Genomic DNA, 8,480 nt, shown 5'->3' on the forward strand with positions numbered 1-8,480 from the left:
TGTCCTGACATGATGCTGGATGAACAGGGACCCTCCATCACTGTTAACCAGCCAAAAATTGCTTTGTCCCTTTTGTCCCCATCCTTCAGACCTTTCTCATTCCCACGCTCTCAAATGCCAGGTCTTGAAGTCTTGCACTGGAGTTTCTCTTTTTGGCTGTTTCCTGAGGAGGGCTCTGAACTCCTGCCTGCGGTATCGCTGTCTGACAGGCTGCTCAGCGGCTTCCCCTGTTCCCAGCCCCATATAAGGGCACCGAGAGCTGTCTCTGGAGCCTCTTCGTGTGGCGCAGACATCCCAGCTGAGCACGCGGCCTCCGGTGGGAGAAACAACTATGCATCAACAAGGCTGAGTTCAGGTCGAGGTTGCTTTCCCTCCAGCCTGAGCAGGAAGCTGAGCACCTGAGGCTAGCTTATTGGGCCACATCCCTCCTCTTCATTGTGTTTCTTCCCCCAGCTGCACTGCTGCCTGCCTCCCCACTCTTCTCTGTCACCTCTTGTCTTTCACAGCTTGGGTCTTTGCCAGTCAAGGACTTGGCTTATACTGTTGCTTAACACATCCAGCAGAACATACTGCCTTAGTGCTGCTATGCCTTGCCTGGCACTGAGCTGAGTTCTGCGAATGCTTGGTGGCGACGGCTCGCCTGGTGTCCTTCCCAGGCCACCAGCAAGAGGTCTTCTGCTCCACAGGGAGAGGCAAGCGTTAGGAACGCTTCTGTGTCACTGAGGCTTCTGCCAGGGAAGCAAGCACCCTATAGCTCTGTGCTCATGGACTTGCCCGTCATCAGTCCGGTCTTTGTCAGCTCTTCTGTATATCTCTAAGAAACCGCAGGGCCCCTGACCTACTGGGCAGCGCTGGAGCTCAGTTCTCTGCCCTCCTGATGTCTCTTCTTCCCCCTCGCAGATGATTTGGGAACTTAGCTAGAAGGATTGCAGCTTGTTATTCACAGAGGGGCTTTACAGCCCCTGGTGCCAATGTTGGCAACTGCTGCCTGTCGGCTATTCCCAGGGAATCCGGTGCTGGCAGACAGGGTGCTTGCAGCCTGTTGGTGGTTGGCTCTGCCGTCCTTCATCTTGTGGCCGGGTGCGGGTGCTCCTGGCATCCCAGGCCTTCAACAGTGATGTGCAGGAGGCTGCAGAAGGGACTGTGCTGTGGACGCTGCTGTCTGGTGTTTAGGGAAGATGAAGGATTTGATCAAACCAGACCTGCCCAAGACCTGATCTAACCAGAGCTCTCACTCCAGAGGTCCCTTGCAGCCTATGTTACTCTGTGACAGCAGAGTAACACTTGCCTTCCAGGGACCTGCGCAGCAGTAACTGGCGGGGCACATAGAAACGTGTTGCCTGGAGTGCTGTGGTCTCTGCTGAGGGTGCTGTATGCTGGTTGTTCAGACCTGTTTCTGTATTAGTCACTTTGAATTCATCCAAGTGCCTAACCTGGCTTATGCTGTTCCTGGGCACCATGACAGCCGAGAGCTTTGGAGACTCTCTTAGGAATGCTTTTACTGCATGGATTCATGCCGCTGTCACTTCGAGAAATGATTCAGCCAGTGGCCAAAGGGCTGTTCTTCCAACTGAGTTTGTGCAAATCATTTCTGCTTTTATTCAGCTGCCAAGAAGCAAGAGTTTATGCTTCGCCTCCACCAGACAAGGTCCTTGAGCTTCCTGCATGCTTCAGATGTCCGTCAGCAAGGTCCATGGGGAGAGCAGCTTGTCCGGCAGGCAGCTGAAGGGGAAGCTGACATCAGACACCAGTTGAAATCACATTGTTAATTGGTAGAAATGTTTTGAAGCTCATGTCCACTGTGATCAGATTTCACCTTCTGCCACTACTTTCAGTTAGAGAATTTTCTCCTTGGCCTCTTCCCTGCAAGCCATGTAGCGTGGTGCTGCTGCATCCAAACTGTTTGCATGCCCCCCAGAGCCAGCTGCCATAGCGATCCTTGTACAGAACCGCTTTTCTGCAAAATAAGAAGGGATTATTTTGTTACTCCTGTTTTGTAGCTCACTAGTGATATTTCAGTGTGAGGAGGAGGTATGCTCTGTGGAGTGTTGTGAGCACTCGTGTAGCTGGATACTTCTCAGACCAGGGCATCACCCGCCCAGCCTGCAGCACTAACGCTCACAGGGCCAGGGGGTCGATGGGCTGAGACCCCTTGTTGCCTGGTGTTTCCTTGCACAGAGTTCAGCCAGTTGCCAGCTAAGAGCATTGCAGGGAAGTCAGGAGCAGAATAGCATGGGTGGGTGATGCCGCACACCCGGCTCCACGGCTCTGCTCCGCAGATGCCCCTGTTCTGCTGCGTGTCCTCCAAGCCCACCTCACACACCAGCAGCACTTCTCCACTGGTGGAGCTGGTGGAAGTCCCCTGGCTCTAGCTGTGGCAGGAGGGGCTGGGGAGCTTTGGGTTTCAGGCTTGAGCGCAGAATTTGGGCCCTTTCAGTTGTGACTTGCGCTGTGTTCATGGCCAGACCTTGCCAGCATGTTGGGGGGTGCAGCCACTCCAGCTGCTCCCCGCCTTGGGTCCAAGTTCCCTGCCCTGTCTGGGAGCTGTGTCTTTGGCCACAGCACAAGGGACGGATGGCAACGGAGAGCAGGTTTGTCTCTCAGCTGCAGCTGGATAGTGAGACGCGAGCTGGGCAGCTTCCCAGGCAGGAGGGCAGGTTTAGATGGGAGGATCTTTGTTTCGGCTGTGGTTGGCAGGGTCGGTGCCGAGCTGTGTGGAGCACCTGCCACTCAAGCAGGTAGGTTGGTTTGCGTGGAAGTGACAGTTTCTGTTTCGGTCTTCAAAATGGCACTGGCCTGTTTGCTTCTGTGGTCAGATGGGGATGGCTTTCCGGGAGCTGAGGTGGCCTGAGGAGAGGACAGCTGTTTTGGGGCATCTCACACCTTCTTGATGGTCCCCTTGGCTTTGTGAACTGGGTGGGCCAGCACCATCTGTGGAGAGGGGCAGCAGGGCAGGTTGCTCCCAGGCCCTTGCATTCAGGGCTCTGTGCTAGAGAGCACCATGCTCTGGTTTCCCTCTCCTCGCAGCCTGCTACTGCCTGGAGCTGTGTGCCATTAGGAAGGTGCCAGGTGCCCCGCTGGCTGGTGGAGCAGAGACCTTGTCCCAGAAGGCAGGAGAGCCAGCCCTGAGTGTCAAGTGAACCCTGTCTGTAGATGTGACTGTGCTAGCACTCACAGCTTGGCCGTCTGCTGCCTCCAAAGCTGTGGTGCTGAGGCCAGATCCCTCAGTTTGTTTAGGAAGACCGAGGAGGTCTGGTGAAAAGGCGAGAAGCTGGGATTAGGGGAAACCAAAGACGCCTGGCTGGCCAGCTTCTGCTGCAGGAGATCTGCAAATGGAGGAGCCAGGTCTGCGGCATACCGGTAGCGCTTCCTCCACTCTGTCCCTGCCTGGCTGACGGAGCCTGTCCTGCCCTGTCTGGCAGCGCTACACAGGCACTGGTGCTGCAGGCTCTGGGGCACAGGCGAGGGGGTGCCCTTTTGGAGCAAGGGCCCCACTAACCCTTGGTTTCTGTCCTTCATCAGTCGCACAAACTGGCCCTGCTTGGGTGGCCGTGGGAAAGGTAAGCTGCTCCCCGGCTTGCAGAGCACCCCCCAGCACATGCTGACTTGTCCCCTCTGGACACCCTTGAAGCGGGGGTGGGGGGTTGCGGAGTGGCACTTCCTCTGGTGAGCATCTGAAATACCTTCCCCTGCGGGGACAATTAGGCCTTGGCCCGGGGAGTCCCTTAAAGGCCTTATTATTGTCTGGGACTCTCTCCTTGTTGTCTTAATTAGCCCTTTCCGTTCCTGTGATTCCCACAGGCACAGTCAGGCACGAGGTGCTGTTGTAAAAGCGAAGGTGCTCCAAAGCTACCCCCAGAAATACCTCCCCTCCTGCCCCTGCTCCACCACGCTGACCAGGCCTGGGACAGGACGACAGAAGTGTCGGTGTTTGTGGTGGGGAAGGCACAGTGTGTGATGCGGTTCCCTCCTGGTGCAGCACTCCTGAGGAGTAGCGTTTCCGGAGCAGAGGCACAGCAGTTGCTCTGAGGGATGCTGGGGCTCTGGGTGGGCACTGCCCGGCCCCTCATGCTCATCTCTGCCAACCATCATCTCTAAGAGAGCTATCTCTACGCCGCAGCATGATTGACCTGCTCCGGCTGGGACCCGTGCTGCTGGCTCAGTCGCAAGCATCCCGCAGTGTTCGGGGGTCCTGAGCGAAGGCCAGGGAACAGCGACCGCAGCCCACGGGAGGGCGAGTAACAAACTTTTGTACGGTGAATTTACAACAACTGACCATCTTGTTCTTGAGTGAACTTTTTACTGTTTCATTTGTTTGTGTAGAATGTTTCTGAAGCTATATTAATGTTCAATATGAGGCTGGGCTGCTCCACATGCAGTGTTGTATATTTTGGAATGGCATTGTTTAGTGAAAAGACAGTGTTGGTATTATTCCGCTCGTCGGAGGGAACGGGACAAAAAACAGACTGTCTTTTTTCTTAAATGAAGTGAACTTTTTGTTATGAAGTCCTAGCAGGTGTCCAGCCCTTCAGTAAAATGGTGCTCAGAACCGCCCAGTGTCCAGCTTTTCTTTGGGCCCCGCCAGACTGCTCCTCCCGGACCCGTGTGAGCTCCATGGAACGGCATCTCCTGAGTGCCTGGCTGCTGCATGGGGCACGCTCAGCTGGACGCCACCACCACCTCTTCCCCCCAGTCCCCCTCAACAAGGTTTGGGGTTACCCAAGCCCCATTAAGGAATGTCTGGCTCGGGATGGGAAACGCTCCAGACGAGTGCTACTGGTGTAAACTGGCATAAATCCACATTCCAGGTTAGTTCCTAGAAACGCGCCGGGTTGGTGCTGTGCTGGCAGTTGCTCTGCCAGCTCCTGCCTGCCTGCCCACCCTCTGACTTCTCTCTGGATCTGCCTGTTCTGCAGCCGGGACCATGAGACTGGCTAATTCAACAGAAATGCCATTGTTCACCCGCGTGCGATCTGGATCCAGTTTGTGCCGTGGGGCCGGGCCGTTGGTGCGCTGACCTGGCACTAATGGTGGTGGGACCATGGCCCTGGGCAGACACCGGCTCAGCGCTGGGGCTCATTCCTCAGGAAGGGAAATGGTTAAGCCGTTCTCCCGCTCGCTTGCTGAAGATGTTCTGGGAAGCGTTGGCCCCCCTGCTGAGCTCACTGAAGTCAGTCCAAGCCGGACTGGCCAGGCGTGAGAGGCTACCCCAGGAGCTCAGAGGCTCTGCCAAGGCTTTGGGGGGCCCCTCCTCTACGTGCCCCAAAGCGGTGAGCGCTGCCAGTTCCCACTGCTGCCCCTCTGAGCTGTTCGGTCTGCCGACGATGGTGGAAGTGCTCTAATCGCTGCTGAAAGGTGCTGGTGGAGCCGAGGCCATGGGTGCCCGAGGGAGCGAGGGATGCTCAGCAGCTTTGAAATGCTGGTGACGGAGGGCTGCAGCAGAGCTGTTGGCAGATCTCCAGCCAGAGAAGCTGCCCCCAGCTGTGTCATCTCCCCGGGCAGACACAGGCCACCCCCACGCGTTCAGCTGTGGGGCGGTTGAGGGGATGGGCAGCTCAGGGTGAGAAGCTGGTGGGAAGTCAGAGCAGCCTTCAGAGGTGCCTGGACGTGGGCTGGGACACCTCACTTGTCCCTCAGATCCTGCTGAGGATCCCTCCCTCCGGCATTTACCTTGCTTTTCAAGGCTGGAGATCCTGTTACAGTCACCTTTATCAGGCCACTTTGGATTTCCTCAGAGCAGATAAGGTTTGCTTGGCAAGATCCCTGTGATACAGACACTCTGGCCAGTGCTAATGGCTCTTTGTCGGCTCATCTCCTGCCAGCTCTCCTAGCCGAGGAGGTGGTGGTGCCTGGCCACCACCCTGCACTCCCGGAGTCTCACCAGGTCCAGCCCTGCCCTTCCTCCGGGTTTCCCAGTGCCTGCTGAGAGCACGGCCATGGGGAGCTGGCAGGGCTCTGCCCACAGCATCCCTCACCCCCCCGAGATGCATAGGACCAGCCTGCGCTGTGTCAGGGTGTCCCTGGGGGCACGGGTTTTGGCACCCCCATGGCCAGCAGCCGGAGGAGCTGCTGCTGTGTCTGTCCGTGACCTTGCTCTCTGGCAGGCAGCTAGAGCGCAGCCTTGGCGCAGAGAGCACGTGGCTCCTCTTCCTTCCTTCGGCCTCAACTAATAAAAGGCACCATCCCTGCATGACAGCGAAGTCTCTGTCGAGCCCGGCCCCAGCGTCCGACCGTGCTCCCTGTGAGGCTCCGGGGCTGTTGTCTCAGCACCCAGCCCGGCTCGTCCAAAGGATCCCAGGTAGCACTGACCGGCATGGGGTGAGTGGGGCCCTGGCTCAGGGCATGGTGGTGCCCATGGTGCTAGCACGGGAGGGGAGCAGGATCCATCCAGCACGGGTGCCAGGGGAGTGCGGCTGGCTGCCGTGCCACCCCAGGCTCCCAGTACCGCTGCTGGAGACGTGCCCTGAATAGGCACAGATGAGCCCACGCGGTGCAGGGCGAGTCCCGGCCGGGCTGCCTGTCTCGGCGGCCTCGCATGCTGCACAACCGGGCATGGCAGCTCTGCAGGGATGCTGTGTGCCAGCTCCCAGCCAGCCTGGGCATGGGACACCACTGTGCCATGCATGGGCCGCTGCCGGCTTGTACCTGGCCTCTGCCTCACCTTGGCTAAAGCTCAGTGCCGGCAGGTCCCTCCCCTCGCCTGGCACGGCTGCTGGAGGAGGAGACAGGCACCGGCCGCCCTCCTCCAGGAACAGCAGCCGAGCCCAGCCCGAGCCCAGCAGGGCCGAGCTGGCCGACTCTGCAGCCCACCCGGGCCACCACCACCTGCCTGGCACGCCGGGCGCCACGGGCACAGGTAGGAGCCGGTATGCCAGCGGGGAGTTCCGGGCACGGCACAGCCCCGCGGCTCGGCACAGCACTTGGCACACGGCCCAGCCCTTGGCACACGGCCCAGTCCCCGGGGCACAGGCCGGGCACCAGCAACCGGCATGAGGCGGCACACAAGGAAGGGGCGGCGGGGTCCCTCAGGAGAGACGGGCTGGGTCCCCCTGCACCCACAGTACACTTTCCAGGGCTGGCGCATGCTGGACTTTGCCCAGGGAGCGGTGGCGGTGGGGAGAGCTGGGTCCCTCGGGAGGAATGTGCCCAGCCAGCGGCATCGTGGCTGTGCCCAGGCAAGCTCCTGGTGGGGCAGATGCCCGGCACAGCTCCACCCTGTAGCCGAGCCGTGCTGGTGCCTCCGCCATGGGGCATCCCCAGCTGGGGCAAAAAGTGGTGCCGCGGCCCCCTGCGCAGCCGTGCCAGTGTCGAGTGCCTGTCCCGCTGTGCCGCCCTATGCACCCCGCTGCAAGCGGTGGCAGACATGTTCCTGCTGTGCCGTGCCGGGAGCCCAGGGAACGTGGCGCCACTGGCTCACCAGCCCACGAGGCGCCCTTTTGTTCGCCGGCGGGGCCCGCCGTGCCGCCCGGGGGCCGGGGCGTGCCCGGGCTTCCGACGCCTGGCCGGCCTGGCCTCTGCGGGCGGGGGCCTCCAGGCAGAAGGAATCGGCAGTGACATTCCGGTAGCCTGGAGACCGCCGTCCCTTTCAGCGGGCAGCCCATTTGAATAAGAATCGTGCGTGGGGAAGGGGGGCCGCTGCCGCCATCCCATCGCCGCCCTCGCCCCGACTCATTTCTGCGCGCCCAGCCTGGGGGGCAGCGGGTCCCGCGCCACCCTCGCCCCCGGCCTCGGCCGCGCCAGACGCCGCAGGACGCCAGGTACCAGGGGCTTGCGGGGCTCGGGTACCCCCTCACCGGCACACGGCCCCGCACTGCCTTGCCCACCACTTTGGCATAGCTTCAAGCAGGGCTGGTGGCGGGGCAAAGTCGCGGCTCCCCCCACCGCCACGAGCCCCCCTGCCCTGGCTGGCTCCCGTGTGGGGACAGGAAAGATATGTTTGGGAAGCGCCGGGGCCAGGCTTTGATCCAGCAGGCGCTGGGAGCGGGCGGTACCGGGAGAGAAGGAAGCACAAAAGGCAGCTCCAACCTAAATTTAAGAGCGGGACCCCAGCCAGCGGCAGGGATGACCTTGCCCAGCCGGCTCCGGCGCCCTGGATCCCCTCTCTGGCTGGCCCTGGCCGGCACTGGGACCCCCTGGGGACACCAGTGACACTCGAAGGGATGGATCTGCCCCCACCAGGGCAGGATGGAGCACGGCACAGCTTGTGCAGGGTCTGGGGGTGCAGGGCACAGCCGTGCACCCTGGTCTGTGTGCCGCAGCCCCCCAGGGCCAGGTGGGGCTGGGGCACAGCCACAGGGGTGGGCACTGGGTGCCACCCCGGGGTACTTTGGGACCCAGCTACACTACTCGACCCTGCTTCCCAGTGCTGTCCCCTGGGTGCACCGCCATGCCGGAGCTGGGTGGGAGCATCCCAGGGTGTACGGCCATGCTGGAGCCAGGAGAGGCCAGGCCCCGGCTGCCCTGTGCCCCGTGCCATACCC

The sequence above is a fragment of the Gavia stellata genome, chromosome 12, assembly GCF_030936135.1.
Source record: "Gavia stellata isolate bGavSte3 chromosome 12, bGavSte3.hap2, whole genome shotgun sequence".
NCBI lineage: Eukaryota > Metazoa > Chordata > Aves > Gaviiformes > Gaviidae > Gavia > Gavia stellata.